The sequence below is a fragment of the Heliangelus exortis genome, chromosome 17 (assembly GCF_036169615.1).
Source record: "Heliangelus exortis chromosome 17, bHelExo1.hap1, whole genome shotgun sequence".
In the NCBI taxonomy this organism is placed as follows: Eukaryota; Metazoa; Chordata; class Aves; order Apodiformes; family Trochilidae; genus Heliangelus; species Heliangelus exortis.
The window spans coordinates 7,267,650-7,287,064 of NC_092438.1; the positions used below are offsets into that span (position 1 = coordinate 7,267,650).

Here is a 19,415-nt window from a genome sequence, read left to right on the forward strand (position 1 = left end):
TTTGCATTACAGTAAGTCTTCCCTGTTCTGTGCTACTGCAGAACAGCCTCTCTGGTGGATTTATATAATTTATATCAGTAAAAATTTCATGTGTGCCAATACACAAGAGCCAGGGAGAAGTTAGTTATTTGCTTCAGGGAGTGAGGGGGGGGTGGAGGGAAGGGTAGGGAATACCATTGGCATCAGGCTTTGCCATTGCACTTAATAGCTTTCCTGGAATACACCCATCATGTCCATAGGAGACAGTGGCTTCAGCAAAGCCATCTCATTCACACAACATATGGGAACACGGAGTGTGGGGAAGATGAATCCTTAGAGCTATCTTTTGCAATGCAGTAGGATTGCCTGGCTCGCTCTGCCCTGCTGCCTGTTACCCATTTAATAGGGGAAGAATTAAATGCATCTGTGTATCTTTTTCCACTGCAGTAAATAATTGATCTGCAGCTACCAGTTTAATCACAGCACACACTGCACCCTGCTCCCTGCAGGGAGCTCCCAGCCACCCCTTCCCTGCTCTGCCACAGGGGCACGTGGGGAGGGTGACAAATCACAGCCTTCTAGCTCCTGCCTTCCCCTCCTGAAGAAACCTGGATGGGACACAAAAGTCAGGGACCACACACACATGGGGAAGGCATGGCTCTGGTCCTCTGCCACTTCCTCAGCTCTAAAACCCCAGGCTTTGCTCTCCTTACTTGCAGGGACATTGACTGCAGGGTTCTCTCTCTCCTCCTTCCCCACCATCTACCATTGCTCTCCTCACTTGTGTTTTTTTTTTGCCTTCTTCTTATCTCTCCCATTTCTCTAACACTTTTCTCCCCCATTTCCTTCCCTCCACCCATTATTTCTCCCCCATCCTTCCCTCTTCCCTCTTCCCTCACCCCCATCCCATCATCCCCTTCCAAGCCATCCCAAGGTACATATTCTCTCTGAAACTCTCACACAGGAATGAATGTCTGAGCCCATAAAATACAGCTAAAAGTCTGCTCATGCACATCTCTTCTCTTTCTCCTTCCTCTCCCTTTCTTCTCTGCACACTGCAAGCAGGGGGGGAGGAGGGAGGGGGCAGAGATACAATTATTTTGCAGCATATCTGCTGGCATGCATGGATCACTGTTGTTCTGCTGAGCTGGGAACCTGCCTGGTGCTGTAGTAAAATCAAGTGGCTTAGAGAAGGGTTACAGTAGATATATTTGCCTTGTTTCTTGGAAACCTGAAAGCCAAAAACCTGTTTAGTAGAAAATGGTTGGAGATTTTTGGAGTGGGAACTGGAGGAGGGAAGAACTTTCAGCCAAAAACATATCAGTTTTCTAACAGAAAATGGAAATGTAAGTAAAGCAGATACTAATAAAAATACCCCAACGAAAAATTCAGTTTCCATATTGATGGAAAAATTTGCAGCAGCGTTAGCACGGTATTTTGTATAACTGAAAATCAGCCTATACCATTTTGTTTATTCTCTGTGAGTTATTTATCTACAGAAAAGCAAATCTTTTGAGGCTTACTCTTGGTATGAAAGATTTTTCCAAGATTAGTTACTGTAGCCTGCCTTCCTTATTAAAAATATTTATTGGAAATCAGTAAAAAATTAAGCCATGAAACATGAGGTCCTGATAGTTCATTAGACTCCTAGCAATTGAATTCTTGCAGAATGTATGATTTTCGTTGAGTAATAAAACTTCATATCATTCTTTTCAATGCATCAGTTCTCGTCTCACCCTCAACCCCCCAAAAATCTTGAGAAAATCTCATTTCACAGTTTCCCATAATACCAGGTGCAAAACAGCTGCTTTGGGCATGGAAGGATTCCTGAAGCACTTCATTGGTATCAGTAGCCAGTGAAAAACCATGAAATTGAAGGGATTTTGATAGGTACATTCACAGTCCTCCAAGAAGGTGCCATGGAGGATAGGATGGCTGAGCGAGTGTTTCCCACATTTGGAGGAAGGACCTTCACACAGCCTAGTTTTCCAGATTCTGAGAAATTTCACAGTAATGGCTTGATTCAGCTCTGTGTTATTGCTGAAAACACCCTCAGTTTGCTCTGGGGGGGTTGATAGTGTTGACTGCACTGATATTCCAAAGCTCACTGAGACCATCCACTGGAGAAAGGAACTTTTCTGTCTTTCTTTAATGACCATGGCAAAGATAAATGGCTTTGGCACTAATGGTTTGGTGCTGCCTTCTCCATCCACCTTCCACGGAATCACTTGTTTACAGGTGTCAACTAAGAGCTTAGGCAAGAGGGGGATTTTATCTGTAACTCTTGGCTTTGTAACTGTATCCAAAGCCAATTAAAGACAAACTCTCTCCATAACTCATCTTCTCCAGTAGTACTTTGATCGATCCCATGGTTTCTTTCAGCTGATTACCTGTTTTACCATGAGAATTGATTTAAAATTTTTCTCTCCAGTCAGGTTCTATAGGAGCTGTAATTTAATTTAGCAGCAGTATCAAAAGCTAGGTGATTCAGTTCTAGAAACATTTACGACCTGTTCCTCGTTCTTCCCCTCCAAACTGAGTTCTGCAGCTTCAAGGGAAGATCATTTCACTGAACATGTTTTCATCCACCTGGAGAATGGAAAGGGTGACATCATGTAATGTAATAAAGCCTGTAAAATTAATCCTAAATCACTGGGGAAGCAAAAGAAGCAGCTGCAGGTTCCAGGTTGCTGACTGTTGGGTAGGGTTTTTTTTTTATTGGAACTCCATCAAACTACTTAGTTTTCAGCATTGATTTAAAAATATGCCACTCTTAACTGCTGGTTAAGCATTTCATTCAGTCTGTATGGTATTTGAGGAAGACATAATGATCCGTGCTTAAAAGAGTCAAAACAGTGGATCAGACATTGATACTTGAAGAACTGCAGTTCTTTTTTCCCAGCACTGCTTTAAATGATATTTGAAAGAAGAACACTGAGCAAATTACAACAGCTTTAAGGAGACAGGTCACCCACTGGAAAATTCTGACTCCACTACATTCTAAGGGATATTTTCCAGGGCCCAGGGGCACATGGTCATTCTGGCTATAGGACTGATACCAGTGATATTCCTACTGTGAGGAAAGTATTCAATTTTCATCATTTGCTTAAAAAAGTACCATTTTGTTTTAACAAATGGGAACATAAATGAAGGATATTTCTGTGTGCTGTGCTTACATGAATATTTCCCAGTGTTTTTATATCTCTGTTCTCTAAGACATAATGTTTTCAATTTCCTTCAGTCTTGTACTGAAATGTAAAATAAGACCTTTGGGCTTAAGGACTCCATAAAAGATAGCTCTTACTTGCTTTCTAGTTAATTAGCATGAAACAGATCATGTAAAAATTCAGGGGTAAAACCTGAACTCTCTGGAGGGTGAGGAGAGAAAAGAATTTAGGAATTTTCTTCTGTCATTAGCAAACAAACAAATGCAGAATATGTATGGGGGTGAGTTGGCATTTATTGTTCTGTTGAAAAGTCAGCCTCTAATCAGAGGGGCAGGCTGGATGCTGGAGGTATCTTACCAGCAGTGGTTGGAGGAGGATTTTAAAATATTGCTCCATGTGCTTTGTGTCACTACAAATCTTACTCCTGAGTTTTCTATTGCTAATCAAGAGGTTTGTACCCTTCACTGCCTACATTAGCAGCATATTCCAAGTTGATTTTTTGGTAAGTAAAGGCCACAGATGATGAAGAACCAGTATAGAACCATGTCCGCCGGCAAGAAGAAACCTTGGCCCAGCTCTCTCAAAATTGTCATTATTTATTGACAGTTCTCACAATTTTTCCATTGAGAAACCTACCTCTGGAAGAGGAAGCAGCAATGGTAACATGGCCCATAATTGGTTAGAGACACAGCTGAGCTTTCAAGCTCACAGGCTCTGGAGCCCAGAGTGCAGGGATTAAACCCAGGACATTTTCCATGAGCAATTCTCACATCCAAAGCCACGTCCTCTCCTTTTCCAAGGAGAAGACAAAAATGGTGACACAGGAGACTTTCTTCAGAGCTTGGGCTAGCCCTGAGCAGATGAGGTTGGAAAGAAGCTTTGAGATGCTGTAGTGTCTGGAAGGAATTATTTTTAATATTACTATTACACTGCTTAGGTGTCGTTTGCTTTAACACTGAGTGCAGAAGAGGTTTAGCACTGACCACAAAAAGGAGGCTGTTGCTCAAAGTCTCTGCTTTTGCAAGAGCTGCATACTGGGTTTGGCCCAGGGATTTGTTGGACATTAGAAACCTGACCTGCTGCTTTCCTGAACTCCAAATAGCTGTTTGTGCCCATGAAGTGCAGAGCAGTACTAAGCCAGCCAGTCTGCAGCTATTTTTCCCTGGAGAGGTTACTACAGACTATAGATACAGCAATAAACATCTGAAATGCCAGGAGAGGCAGTCTACTGAAATGCATGAGGGTAAGAGCACAAATGAGTGGAGCAAGCAGGTAGAAGCAAATTAGACACTTGGCTTCCTGTAGCTAATTTAAATGGGAAATGGGAGTTGTTCCAGGTATTCAATAAACAGGCTTGCAAATTAGCTTCCCACAGTTTCCTTATGCTGCTGTACATGCATAAAGAACATGTACTGCAGTTCACTGCTTTAACTCACTTTGCTTCCAAAATCAGTGAATTTTTCCATTATTTCCAGTTACTTGCAGATCTGTTTTCATACTTGGCTGTGAGCAAACAGGGTAAGAGATAACTGGAAGTGAGTGCTGGGCTGTTAATAACCAGGTAGCTAGAGCCTTTATTCGTGGAATGTTTCATGAGCCTGGTGTTACCAGGGGATACAAAACTGCTTCTCAGTAGTGGGTATCGCCCTGCATGAGATAGAGAGAGGCTCAGAACAGCTTCATCTTCATCCTCTTCTTTAATTCCATATGAATTAACTGGAGGCCAGTTAATTCTCAGAGAAGCACAGAGGGAAGGGGACTGCTTGCCAGAACTGAATCAGCTGATGGTCACAGAGAAAAGGGGCCTGGGGGGATATCCATTATTTAACTAGGAAAAAACTGGGGCAAACTAGTCAGGTACTTTTAGGTACAATTTCAGCCCTAGATTAGCTTCAATCCTTACCCCAAGATTAATCTATATGACAACAGATCCAACAGCCTGTGCTTGCCCTCAAAATATCTGTCCCCTGGCTAAAGGCAGTGATAAAGATGGAGTTACTCAGCTCATGATAGTCTTTGGTGAGCAGATACATGTTCCACAAGCTTCCTATATGCTCCCTACCCTTACACAGGACACAAGAGTGGAGGAGCCCTGTTACCCTTGTTTTCAAATAGTTCAGAGACTGATATGTTATAGCAATACAGTCACACTTCTGATTCTTGGCTGTTGAAGTACCAGCAAAAGGACAGATAAAGCCCACAAGAACACCAGAATTACAGATAAACCGGTTTTGCTGGGACTCTTGCTAGAGTGTCCATTTAATTTGAATGCTAAAGGCAAAAAAGAAATCAGCATTTCCAGTTCTGCTCATTCCTTATATGGTGAAATGTTAGATAACTTGCGTTATTTATAACCTGCACATTTGGTATTTTTTTCATAAAGGGGGGAGGAGGAGGACACAGTGGGCAAGAAGACTCTGGATTTTTTCCAGTCTAACTGAAGAATCAAGAATTGAACTGTGTCACACAAGCACTTAACTTTATACCTGTGCCTTATAGAGGAGCAAATCTCAAGCTGGGCAATGAAAGTTTGGGGAGTTTGTGACTTTTAAAGGGGGACTTACATAGATACCACATACAGCATGGTCAGAGGTAATGAACACTGATTCTAAAGCTTTGAGCTTTAAGGTAGTCTTTAAACATTTGCATTTCAAGACTTCCCAACTCAGTATCACATCTAATGATTAAACACTGGAAATAGGTTTTTGGACTTACAGAGATGGAAGCTCTCTCATATAAGCTCCTGGCCTTCATCCTGCCATGACTGACTTGCAGTCATGATGAGCTGCTTCTTCCCAGATAAGGCACTCTCCATCCCTCTTGTTGCACTACCCATGTTGTGTTGTGTCACCTGATCATTTTATTTTTCACCAGTGTCATTGTTGCAGTGCTAAATCCCTCCAAACCACACTAAAATGACTGTTTTCCCCCCATGGTCCTCATGCCATGTGTAGGATGGAGCAGACTTGTACCCCAGCCCCAGGTCATCACTCACCCACCCCTCTTCCACACCTCTTGGGGCTTTTATTTCAGATGGGCAGTGAAAGTCACACCATTACCCTGCCACTTCCCTCAGTCCTCTGATCGGCATGAAATGACATTTCTCTGCCACAGTCATGAATTAGTTTGTGGATTTTTTTAAAGTGGAGAACAGGCGATTTTATTTCGTAGAAATCACTTTAGGACAGATGACCTTTCCCTTAACGTGTGTGGCAGAAAGCTCTTTCAGGCATGCTGCAGGGGGACGTCACAAAAACCTCAGAGGGCACATAAAGCTGCCCTATGTTATCTACTCAAAATGTCAGTTATTTTCTGCCTAATGGCATTTACCTTGGGGGAAACTTCTTTGCCTGCACCAGTCATTGTCCTAACTCTTCCCTCAGCAATAACAATGATGTAAAGAAGATCACAGGTTATTTTAAATTAGTACTAAGCCTAAAGCATAGGTAAGTAGGGCATGAGTGTGAATTTAGAGGCAGTCTCTAGCTGTGGTTAAAGATTGCTTGCAGATGTTGACTACTGGCTTTTCTTTTTCTTTTTTTTTTTTTTGCCTTGTGCTGCCTCTTCGAATATTGTTTTCAATGTCCTCATTGTCTGATCAGCTTTCCCTTCCCCCTGGATCCAGCGACAGGCAAAAGGAATGATGGTAGATGTTACTTTTTCCTGCTCCGTGGCAGAGAGGGGTGTAGGGTTTCAGAGATTGTAAACTATTTCTTCTGCACTGAGAGACTGACTGCATGGCTAGAGCCCAATAAATATAGCTATGCTGACAGTATCACTTCGGAGAGTTCTGTGGGAAAAAATCTGTCTGCACTATGTTGGTACCTCCAGCCAGGCAGAGAGCTGCCTTGATAACTCATTCAGATAATGAATAAAATGTGGAATGAATTCCATGCAGGATCAGCTCTCTGTTGATGTGAGAACCGGTTGCAAAACGTACGACAGGATCCTCCTGTGGCCCTTGTTTTAAGCTTGGCAAATACCATGGATTGTATATGCTAAAGTCAGGATATTATTAAAATAAACCCTGCAAAACTCCAGAGAGTTCAGATATGATGCGGCTTCCTTTGAGCTCAGGTCTCCTTATCACTGAGATATGGTGTCTGTGAATGCAATTTATATGAAGCTCTTTCAGACTAGAAGAGCCTGTTATTTTGGCCATGCCCAGAAAAATCAGGAAAGGTATGTAGCAGTAATAAATCAATTATTTCTTACAAATTAGACGAAGATAGCATTGCCTAACAGCAGCCTTCCAGATGGCTGGGATGAAAGGTGGACTGAGCTGGAGGGGAAGGGAGGATTTCTAGATAACCAGAAAAAATGGGATACAGTTTAGCAGCAGAACTGCAAACATCCAGAGGAGTTACACCTGTGTGTGAGGAAACAGATCTCTGAGAGCTTAGGTTATGTCACTCAGTTAGCAGAGCAGGCTTAAACAGACATTTCCTAGACATCATCAAGGAGGCAAATTCCTGACAGTGCTGAACTAGGAGTAACCATGGGGATAGGAAACGACAGATTTAAATAAGAACAGGGTCATTTCTAAATATTGGGGTGAGGATTTACTTTTCCCTAAGAGAAAAGAAACAGTCAGGGGAGGAGCAGAGGGGTAACGCAGGTGGCAGGAAACCGAGGCAAGCCCCAGGTCCAGCTGCTCCCTGGGTAGAAATCAGCTGCTGGTCATAGCCAGAGCTACATGTGCCTGTGGTCAGGACAAGGATCGAGTGTTTTTACCAATTTTCCCTGGGCTAATTGCCACTTTGCCATTGTGCATGTGGTGGAAACCATTCCCATCACAGGCAGGGAAGAGCTGCCTGTGGTGTGTTTGTACTCACCCAGCAACCCTCCCTCAAATGACACAGGACACCTTCCAGCTATGGCTAGGAGACATGGGTCCAGCAGTTCCTGGAGACAGGGAGATGTTAAACAATAGTAATTAGCAAAAAAAAAAAAAAAAATTTGATCCTGTAAGTCTATTTGTAGTAGATTTTTCAACTGAGCAAATCCCATAACCAAAGAAACCTGATGCTAGTTAAGCTGGAAATTAACAGCAATTCATTAATGTCTGTATTTTGACATGAGAATATGAAATATCTTAATACTAAAATATTACCATTATTTGAACATTCATGTGCTCCTAATCATGGGACTAAACCCATTAATGTTACTGAAGAATCAGTTCCCCAGCAGCAGAGGAGTTACTGAAGAACATTGATTGTCAGAGAGAGGGCAGTTCCACGAGACCCTCAAGGAGACAGAGGTTCAGAAACCAGAAAGGTCCCTGACTACCCTGCACAGGTGGCCAAGGCAGAGTCCAAGTAGCTGAATCCAGCCTATGAGATTGTTTCAGTCGGCCTCTGTGACAAACCAAGCAGATAAAAAGTATTTTTGCAGGTATTTGTCAGCAGCAACACAGAGGGACTGGCAAAGCCTGGCACAGACACCAGTCCCACCTCTGAACATCTGGCTGGGAGTGAGTGTGGCTCTGGAGTGTAGGAAAGCTGAGTGTGATAAACCAAATAATCCCTGCTAACTCTCTGAGTAACAGACCGACGTGTCTGTCCCTGCTAACTCCAAGAAGGAATTAGTCACACAGATGATTCGGGATGAACTTGAAGGAACAGCTTCTCACTCCGTGGGAAGCAAGAAACACTCAACATAATTTTGTTCTTACATCTAAATTACTGAAGAAATACAGATTTTTACTAGAGGCATTTTTTTTCCAGTGTCTCTCAAATCTCTGCCACTTTCCCAGCACTCCTAAAACAATTCTTTGCTCAGGTCCAATTGCACATGGGCTGAGAACATGCAGTGCAAAAACCCTGTAGTTCATAGGAGACACACTCCAAAGGAACAAGGCAGACAGAGATTCTGGCCTGAACTTTGTCCTGAGGCAACATCAAGTAGCCCCGTGGCCTGCTGTAATTTAATTAAAGCCTCCCTACAGCTGCTTCCAGGATGTTGTGAGGATCCAAATCAACTGTGGGCTCTCATCAGACCCTCAGGTCTCATGCTGCACTTTGCACACACTCTGTGTCTGTCCCACTGTCCTTGTTCTCTTTCCAAAGACAGAAGACAACCACATCTGCTATATTTGGATGCTGGACATCTGAAAAAAGAATCACCCATGAAAAAAGCTTGAATGAATCCACTGAATGGCAAACCACTGCCAGCTAGACTGAATGATTTTTATTGCAGGGATGTTTCTGTCATTTTCTCCTCTGAAAGCAATAGGAAAAGATGTGGTGGAAGAGCTGGTTTCTTTTCTCATGCGTGCACCCATCAGCAGCAGCTTTGTTAAGTCCAAAGAACAGAATCTCTCTTCCCAGTAGTGATGTAATAACTAAAAACCCAAATCCTACACATGATAGTCAGAGCAGGCAGGCAGGAAAATGATTTCTGGATTGTATTTCTTGTTCTTACAATCTGTAAATTCAACAGAAGTATTTCAGATGTTATTGCAAGGTAATAAATACGGAACCTTCCTTCCTCAGAGTCCCGAAATTTCAGGGACAGAAGCATTTAAAACAGACATAATGAAACAGAAACATGAATCTGTCTGAGAATGAAGCAAGGGAAAAACAGAGTGCAAGGCAAGAGGATGAGGGATTGTTCTGAGGTCCCCTTTGTAAGAGAAGAGGGTGGGTGGTGCAAGATAAAATCAGGAATTTAACTTCTCAGGACAGATGGATTTGAAAAAGGAAAAAAAAAAAATATCTACAGGCCAAACTAAAAATGGTTATCATGGTGAAGTTATGGGCTCTTTCAGGCTGCCAAAACAAATAGCTTGCATCCCAAAGCAGTAAAGGTTACATGCATGGAAAATGGAGCTCTCCCTGAGGATTAACTAATATACTGCAATTATTATTATAATTTTTTCAGAGAGCTTTGAGAAACCAGGGCATGCTGAGCTACCTAGTCTGACTGCCTCTACCAAAGTCTAAAGAAAAGATGTTCCAGACTAGAATTTCTTTCATATTCCTAGCATGGATAAATCAGTTAATGCTGTTTGAGCAGTAAAGACAATATTACTACAGCAGTTAACAAGAACTGTTAGAGGTTACCAGCATACTGAAAATGCTCTGAATTTCACTAAATTTGAAGTTATAGCCTAATACAGCTCATGCCACTTCTTCAGGAAATAGACCAAAGTATAATGCAATCAATTATGGAATTTCAGCTAAGTATGGGGACTACAGAGGGAAAAAAATATATACACCTCTGACAAGGTTGTATCAGTCTCCACTTATCTGCTGTTTTGGTAGAACTGCCAAGGTTTTCTGCAAAGTACTGTCTCCAGCCTTACCCTTACACTTAATGCAGCCTTTCTGCAGGGTTTGATGCAGGATTAGTTCTATTATTATGCAATTAATTCAGATTTTAATAGTTTTTCCATGCGAAAATTGCTTCTTTTTGGAGCAACTTGCGTGGTTGTACGAGAGTATAAATTCACCCACATCCCATTTTTCTACAAGGAGAAGTGTAGCCTAATGGTTAGGGGAAAGGACAGGGCACTAGGATGTCCTGGGCTTCTTTCCCAGCTGTGGAAACTATTTAGGGACAGCTTCTCTTCCACAGAAATCAATGAAAGCCTGTACTGAGCTTTCCTGGGAACATGATAAAATCCTTAATCTCTCTCCGCCTTCCTACCCTATCCTGCAAGATATCAAGCACACCAGCTCAGCCCATCCAGCAAAGCCCTTAAGCACACAGATGCTGAGTGCAGGATGGCTGTGGCCAAAGCCAGATTTGTGGTACACACATCTCCAAGCCCCTTCCAGAGCCAGGAATGAGTGGGGGGTGACTATATCCATCTACCTCCAAAGGATGTTTCAAACATTAAGTAACAGGATTCCTGGAGACTGGGCACATGATGCAACAGGGTGAGTTATCATTACTATCTCTGTCCTTAATACCTATTAATGGAAATGGATATCTCTACATATACAACATCTCTCCCATCCTGTCAAGGCAGAGCACTATCTGGTAAAGAAGCAATGCTTTCAGGTTGAGGAGGGGGAAGAAGAAAAAGGAGAAGTTGTTTATAACACATTAAACAGATACATTTTGGAGGTTTACACTATCGTTCTCTTCAGGGAAGCCAGAACCTACCTACAGGGTGTGTTGAGTTAGTTCCTCATTCCTTTTTTTTTTTTTTTTTTTTTTTTTCACTTCTTAAACTTCTTTTGAAATCACAGAGTGTGGAGCATACCTTGCCCCAGGGGAACATATTGCTGAGCTGTTACTCACACTATAAAAGGTGCCACTTCTCACTCCTCCCTTTCTTTGAGGCCCCATTTCGAGGTGAAGAAAGGGCTGAGTGGCCAAACCCCCAAGCCCTGGGGCACACAGGGGGTGCTTTGGAGGGGCTCAGCCTCAGTGCCTGTCTCTGGGGAGCTCAGTCTGGCTGGGAGTGCTCTAGTCTGGCATCATGGTGAGCATCTGGAGGCTTGGTGTATCTCCTGAAGTTGTTCTAGGATGCCAGCTGGGATTGGCTTAGGAAGGAGTTTGCTCTGGGGGGAACAGTCTGTGAAAGACTGTAGTTTCTCTCTCCTGAGGTTGGGGATTAGGAGAGGGGGAAAAGGGAGAACATTTAAAGATAAAACCCCTCACTCTCTGTTTCAGTGGACTCTGCCCCTCTTCTGTTTGTTTTTCCCTAGGCATGTGCTGGAAGTTGGCCCACAGCTGAGACAGAAACAGGGTCACATTGATGCCCAAGTGTTGGCAATCTCTGGCATTTTCCCTGTCCCCTTCAGGGCAGTGCAGAGCTGAGGCACCTCAAGGCTGCAAGAGAAAAGAAAAATTATTGACAGTTTATAGACTTTGTGGAGTTCATACATCCCCATGAACCTGCAGCCTTCTGGCTTTCTTAAAACATCACAACACAAGCTGTGTGAATGAGGAGAAAATTATCAATGTAGTTAGCAACCTGCCATGAAATTTACTGATTAAATTACTGGATAAATATTTGAGTGGATCTGGCTGACAGGTATGCCATGAATGCTGTCTTAAAATAGGAAGGTAATGGGAAATGAGGGAGAAATGAGCCGAGGAACAGGAACAGGAATGTGATTTCTGGTAATACAGCTCATGTTCATCAGTGCCCTTGCAGCAATATAGAGGACGTGTGTGGTGAAATGGAGAGCAAGGCACCACTGTTAAAATAAACTGAGAGAAATTGCAGCTATGAAGAGACAGAGCATTAAGCAGCAGTTCTCCAGGAATAAGGCTGGTGAACAAATTTATAGGGATTTACGTCAGCTGAGCCTGGCAGGTAGTTTTTAACATGCTCACAAGAAGCAGCCGTAGATATTTCCAGTAAAATCTTGGAAAATTGTGGCAGCTGTGGGCTTGCTGGCGAGGCACGATGTTCCTCTCCATGGCCTCTGATGGTGCTGGGCTTGTGGGTCCATGTTGATTCCCCCACCTTTCATCTGCACCAGGGTTTGCTCCCTCTCCAGCCTGAGGATCCCTTGTTTAATTTAGAAGGATGAAAGGAAGTGGTTGTCCCGTTGTACCAACGCAGCAGGGCAGCACAGGGCAGCCAGCAAGACTCTGCTCGTGAGCTGTCAGAACGTGCACACACACACAGCTCCTGGCAGCATCAGTGAGGGCAGGATTAGACCTCATCACATCCAGCAGGTCAGCCTCATGAAGGTCTCTAAGGATGGGCCAGTCATATTTGTGTCATTCACAGTAAACAGCCTGGAACATAATTGCTTTGAAACACATCTAATTCATTTTTTACCAGTTTTGCAAACGCTTCCCCTCTCCTCAATGCAGTGTTGACTGGCTTTGCAAAACTATTTGGCATTGGCCCGTGTGTGGTGTGTGCAGTTGCTTTTCTCCTTGATGTTACCTCATCAAAGAGCAGCTGAAAATGATATTTCCAGCCAGACGGTTTTGAAGAGTGGCCACTGAACTCACTCTGCCCTGTGCCCTCCGACTGGCGATCAGATGGGTTTCCTGTATGTCAGCTCAGCTATAGACTGGTGATAAATTTAAGATTGCAATGTGCTGACCAAAAAGAAATAATAAAATCATGACAGGCTATTTCTGGTTTCAAAAGAAACTCCTCTCCCTAGGTCTTTTCAAGCCCTCACCTCCACGTACAGCTGCAGAGGGTAAGGAAAACAGGATGCAGGGTTGTACAGTTGGAGGAATCAAGTAGAAATCAAAGAGACAAGCTGGTCCCTGGGTGATGCCTGGGTTAGACCTCAACCTTTGAGCAAGGTGAGCAGTTGTCACTTGCCAGGCACTCTCCTGGTAACAGCTCTGCCCCGATGCTGGAGCGTTTATACCGGGCCACAGCTGCATCTCACTTTTTCCTCCCACTGTGTCACCTCCGTCCCTTGTGCTGACAAGTGATTTAGACAGCCTGCCCTGCTGGCCCTGCATTTGAAATGTAAATCAAGCACATGGAGCATAAAGCTGGGTTTCAAAGTTGACTATTAACTCGGGAGGAAGGGGTGGCGTAGCAAAAACAAACAGTTCCAAGTTCAAGTCTGAAACCATAAGAGCACACTGGAAATCCGTCCTCCTCTTCCATCACCAGCCAACGTGAGGGTGAGCACTTTCCCTAGGGCAGAACATATTTAGTGGTTCCCTCATTTCCTAACCCAGGTGCTCAGACTCCAAATCAAGCCTGACAACCACCTTCAAAGGGAGGAGGAGGCTGGCATGCTGCAGCTGGCCTCACACAGCAGTATGCGGTGGCTTTAGTCAAGGGTTTCTTGTAGTTCTTGATGTCCTACAAACTTTTGACGTTGACCTCCGTGGCAGGCTTGGTCCAGTATCTGACAGCCCCACAATGCTAAATAAACCAGTCCCTGGTATGAAAAACCTGGTGTTTAAAAGCAGTGCTTACTCAGCTTCCCCCAGGACAGTTTATAACAAGCTGTACCTCGCCAGATGTCAGAACTCCCTCAACCTGGACCCCCTCTGCTGTCCTAATGCTTTCACAGCCGGTGCAAGTTTTGCCCCCCAAAAATATTTGATGTCCTAAACAACATGAACATGGCTTTTATCAAGTAGGAATGTACCTCTGCCATTACACAATGTAGTATAATATTTCTTTACTTGTCACCCCAAATAATTCTAGGGGGGGATAACAGCAAGTTTTATTTTCTTTGAAATAATTTCTTGCTTGATTTAGATAATTTATCTCTGATAATTCTATAGTGACACCCTCACCATTAAGGTCTAACTTGGAAATCAGAGACATGAGTAACTGCTCACTCAGAGAGGTTTGTGTCAGTTCTGTTAACCCTCCCATTTGAGTACGTAGCAGTTTCCTGGGCTTGGCCAGGTGAGCAGAAAATCCTGCCTGGATCTGAAGGGAGATTTCATTGCTCTCAAGGAGAAAATCCTCAGGTTGTTTTTTTAGTTAATTCTTTTAAGTGGTATATTTAATGCAAATTTTCTGCCAGCGACAGATGGTGAGAAGAGCATCTGTGAGAAGTGCTGTCCTGCAGTGAGGAGCAGTGGTCCCAGCAGTGGTGGGCACTGAGCTGGCAGAGCAGGGGACATCTTGAGCCTTCAGACACAGAACTCTGATAAATGTGTCATGGCAGGCAGGGTGGTGCCCTCAGACTCCAGGGAGCACCTCTGACTGTCAGCTAGGGCAACCTCAGACACATCATTGAATCTTTCTGCCCTTCAGCTTCCCTATTTGTGGAGTCACAACACTTCAAAACCTGATTTTGAGGAGGGAAATTTGATGTTTTGGGGATCAGCTCCATCCTGGTGCTCTCTGAAGGCAGAAAGCACCAAGTGCAATTTCACGAGGTGCTAACCAACGTACCTGTTAAGAACATTCCATTGCTGATAGCTCAGGCAGATTTCAAACAGGCTTTATCCTCTCCTCCAATATGGGAAAATATTGTCTAAAACCATTTAGGATTATAACTATGTAGTTGTCTCACTGTAAAAAATGTGTGGTTCTGGTGAAGCAAACTGCTCTGCTCCTCATTAGGCTGCATCGCAGAGCAACTTGAAACCAACTAGAGCAGCAGTGAGGATAATATTGCACGATCTTAATTTCCAATAAACAACTGGATCTAACACTTTTTATTTTTAAGCTAACCATGCTGAGCTTTAAAATTGCCTAGACTATAATGTAGCTTTTAAATTATTTGTCGTGGCTGATCGTTCTGCACATGAAAGTTGCTGCTAGCTGATTAGGAAAATAAAATCCACCATCGCTTTTCCTATTGCTTAGGAAATTGCAATCCTCAATCTGCAGTTTGAAAAGCATGTTGCCATGGAAATGATGCTTATGCTGTTGTAAATAAAAGTATTCCAGGGTCACCAGTGTCTGTGGCATGAACAGGGGCATAAATACTGCCTGGAAAAGTGCCAGTGTTTTAAACATATAGGAAGATAATTTTGATGGTATTTCTCTTTCACCATTATAGTCAGAAGGACTGATGAAGGTTAATACATAGCTTTAACCTTGGCATGAACACAAAGCAGAAAAAGTCTTAGGTATTGGTATTAATAGCAGGGTAGAGAAAACACTATGGTGGCCCTCCTGACCAGTATTTCTCAGCTCAGTCAGATCACTGTTCCACTCCCATTTAGTTTTTAACACATAAAACAGTGAAATCGAATTGTATATTCATTCAGGGGCAGTTTTATTTAATTCATGAGCCCAGCTTATGAGAGCTCAGGAAAAGCAGTTGATGTTACAGAATCACAGAATGACAGGTTGGAAGGGAGCTCATGGATGATCTGGTCCAACCCCTCTAATACTATAGTTTATATCAGATGTCTCAGCACCCTGTTGAGCTGAGACTTAAAACTGTCCAAAGTGGGGGAATCCACCACTTCCTCTAGGAAACCATTCCAATGTCTGACTCTTCATGGTGAAAAATTCACTTCTTGTGTCCAACTGGAATCTCCCCAGGAGCAACTCCTGGGGAGTGTCCATTATCCCCTGTCTTATATTATAAAATTATATATCATGGGGTACCTGATTGCTCAGTCAATCTTCCCTGATTCCCCACTCCAGGAGCAACCATGGGAAACTGGCCTTTTCCTTGGAGAGGAAACACTTTTGAAGGAGAACCAGGCTGAGGGAAGGAGCTGTGCCTTGTGCTGCTCCTGTGGGAGGGTGGTGTGGAACATCTCCAGGCAGGACAAGGAGACAGCACTGACACTGTTCCAAAGGGAAAACACAGAGGCCAGCAGCGAGGAAGGGTTTGGGATGCACCGGTTTGGGTGCATGTTTAGGAAGAAAGAAGGCAGTTACTGTTTCTGGTGGGTTCTTAATTGTGCAATGAGCTGCTCAATGGCATTAAATGGGCCATACTGTGAAGCTGCCTTGGGCAGTATCAGATCAAGGATATATCCTTTTCTCTTTGTATTTTTAATACCCACATAAGCATTTACGGCACAGGCAGTCGCATTAAATAAAACCACAGAGATTGCAAATGCCACAGCTTGCTTATTTACTTACTCTCTCTTAGTCTGCCCAAAATGTGGAAATAATTTTTCCAGAGATGATGGAATTCATGTGCCTGTTGAGGATCCTGGCTCCTGTCCTGGATGATATTGCATATTCAAGGGATGATTCATTCACTCCTGAGAGGGAGGAAGGACTGTACCAGCTGTACCACCTCTCCTTTGCTGACTGACAGGGTGGTGATGTTTCCACAAGGAAACCTCGTGCCTCCAGGTTAAGCCAGCAATTATGGAACAAACAAAAGAGAAGTGAAATGGAGAGATGATTCATGGGGAAGGAAAACAAAAGAGAATTGGAAAGGTGATGCCACGCCAGATTGACAACAAAATTTTCATTTGTCTCAGCCCAAAATACACAGATGAGATCCTGCCTTTCTCTTGTGTGTAAACTGTCAATGTCCTTTGCCATCTGCAGAGGATCCAGGAGGCAGCAGTTCAGCTTTCAGGGCTTTGCCACCCCACTCATGTGAAAGGATAGAAAAACATAGAGCCAGCAGCTCCTGGTTAAAGACATGTCTGAAAAGACCCAAGACCAGTACAGTACCCTTGACTGTTCCATAAAGCAACTTAAAAGTTCAAGAAATGAGCTTTTTCTTTTGCACCCCAATTTTAAAAAAAATTTCATCATTGCAGGGACAGGAACCATATGGGATACCAGGCTGGTACCATGTGCATTAGACACCTTGCTGTAGGTTTATTAGAAAAGGGCTGGCGGAGGCTCTGAAGGCAGCTGACAGCTCCCAGCTGCCTGGGGGCTCACTCGCCTGGCTCCTGTGGCTTCATGATGGGAACAGGGTGGAAAAGCTTGGCTCAAAGGTTGCCCAGAATGACCAAGAGAGAAAAGAATCCTTCTGCCACTCCTGTGCTAATCAAAGGGGTGTGGAGTGGAAGTTTCGATTCCTCATGTCCAGCACTGCCAAACAGAAAATAATGTGTATATATATGTATTTATTAAATAGCCAATTCCTATAGTAAGGAAGTCCACATTATAAAAATCAGTCTTGAAATTAATCTTGCCCATGGTATATGGAAAATGAGCCAGATAGTCCAAGATCCCTTAAAACATCTTTCAAACACACCTATTTATTCCAGGCTTTTACTGCTGCCAGTACCCGGGACTTCGCCTCCAAGATTTCCTACAGGTTGTGATCTTAGCAGGTCAAAGTTTCCAAAGGTGGGGAGAAGGGGGGCAATCCCTACCCTGCCTGTATGAAAGGTACGTGGCTCTGAGCTACTAATTTAGAAGCAATGAATCAGAAATAAATAACATAAAAACCATCTAACACGAATGTTTGCAGAGCACCTCCTCTGAGCAGACAAAAGCAGTGTCAACAGGGAAGCTGCCACGTAGAGCCTGCCTGGCAAGCAGCTCAGCCCAGTTAAACACCTTTTGCAAAGATGTGAACTTGTTGCTAGGGAAGCAAGAGCCTGCAGGGATACAGGTGCCCTCCTGCACCCAGACCCACTGTCCGAACAATGGGAAACCAGAGCTGCCCTGGCACTCACCGATTTTTGTATGAAAACAAAAAAATGTTGCAGCAGCTCCAAACAGACAGTTCCTCAGGTGGCTGATAAGTGGTCCTTCTGCAGAAACTGCATTTTGTGCATATTTAAAAATCTTGGGCAAGATAACTCTTTGACCTAAAATATAATAGTTTTGGGGGGGTTTAATTTTTTTTTTTTTTTTCTGATTGTGTCTGACATTTGTAAGTTTCAATACCTTACCTTTTTGGGGAAAAAAAAAAAAAAAAAAAAAAGTATTTTCTAACTTGAAGATCAAAGGTGGCCAGGCTGTGGCTCTGTGTGCCTGTGTGGGTGCTCTGAGCACGTCACCAGACCAGCTCTGGGACATACCAGCACATCTCAGACCACCAGCAGAGACATCCCAGTCTGGCACAAAGAGGACCTCCTGGGCTGTGGAAATCTGCCCCGCTCCCATGGTGTGAGGCCCCTGGGGGACTCAATGTCATCCCATGCCTGTGAACCAGCTCCCAAAATTTCTCTTCCTCTGAGCACTCCATTTGTGTGTTATAAGCTTGGGATATATTCAGCCTGTTGCTCAAAGGACCAGAAACAAGGGCTCCCATGGGCACATAGCAACTGCACTGCAGAAGTGAATAATTCAGGGAACAAATGGCACTGTAATATACCTTATCTACCCAGAAATATCTATCCATGCACCTAGCTCTATAAACACATCCATTTTTCCGTATGGGCGGGCATATATTTATATGTCCCAGTCTCAAAACACCAGTGAGTTTTTATTAGCCCCATTCGCAGATGGGTTAATGATGACAAAGTTCTGTGCTCCTTCGAGGCTGCTCCATCTCAGGAGGGGAGAGTGTGAGTCTTCTCTCTTGAGGAGAGGTAAGAGAGGGAGTTGAGTTTTCCTGAAACCCAAGTAGCTCGACAGTGCAGGAATCTTGCTCAGCTCTGGCTTTGAATCATGCTGGCAAATAAACATGAAAGTGAAAATGGTATTGTGAGATAGTTATGCAAGAGCGGGCGGATCCCAGGACTGAGCTATTGTTCCAAACATTTAATTAACATTATGAAAGCTGATTAAAGGAAAATCTTTAACCTCCAGGGAAATCCCATTTTCCCTCACTTCCCATACCTCTGCAATTTTCACAATGTAAGAAGGAAAGTGTTATTTCAAGGCATGATTCATATCAGCTGATCTTCGCCATGGCCATGTCCTGCAGCTTAAATAATCCCTAGCAGTGACACTACACAGGGACACTTCTGAGGCAGCATTTTTCCCCTGTTATACCACGACCTGAATTGCCATCATAATTTCTAGAC

The 19,415-nt window shown here is 43.5% G+C and overlaps 1 long non-coding RNA gene across 1 annotated transcript; it reads right to left on the minus strand.

The window, feature by feature from the left end:
• Positions 1 to 3,722: 3,722 nt before the first annotated feature.
• On the minus strand, positions 3,723 to 18,069 carry LOC139804053 (uncharacterized). The gene is made up of 2 exons (XR_011729262.1): positions 16,606 to 18,069; positions 3,723 to 11,930 (listed from the first exon to the last, which is right to left on the minus strand). It is a non-coding gene; the product is annotated as an uncharacterized lncRNA (long non-coding RNA).
• Between the last annotated feature and the right edge of the window lie 1,346 nt (positions 18,070 to 19,415).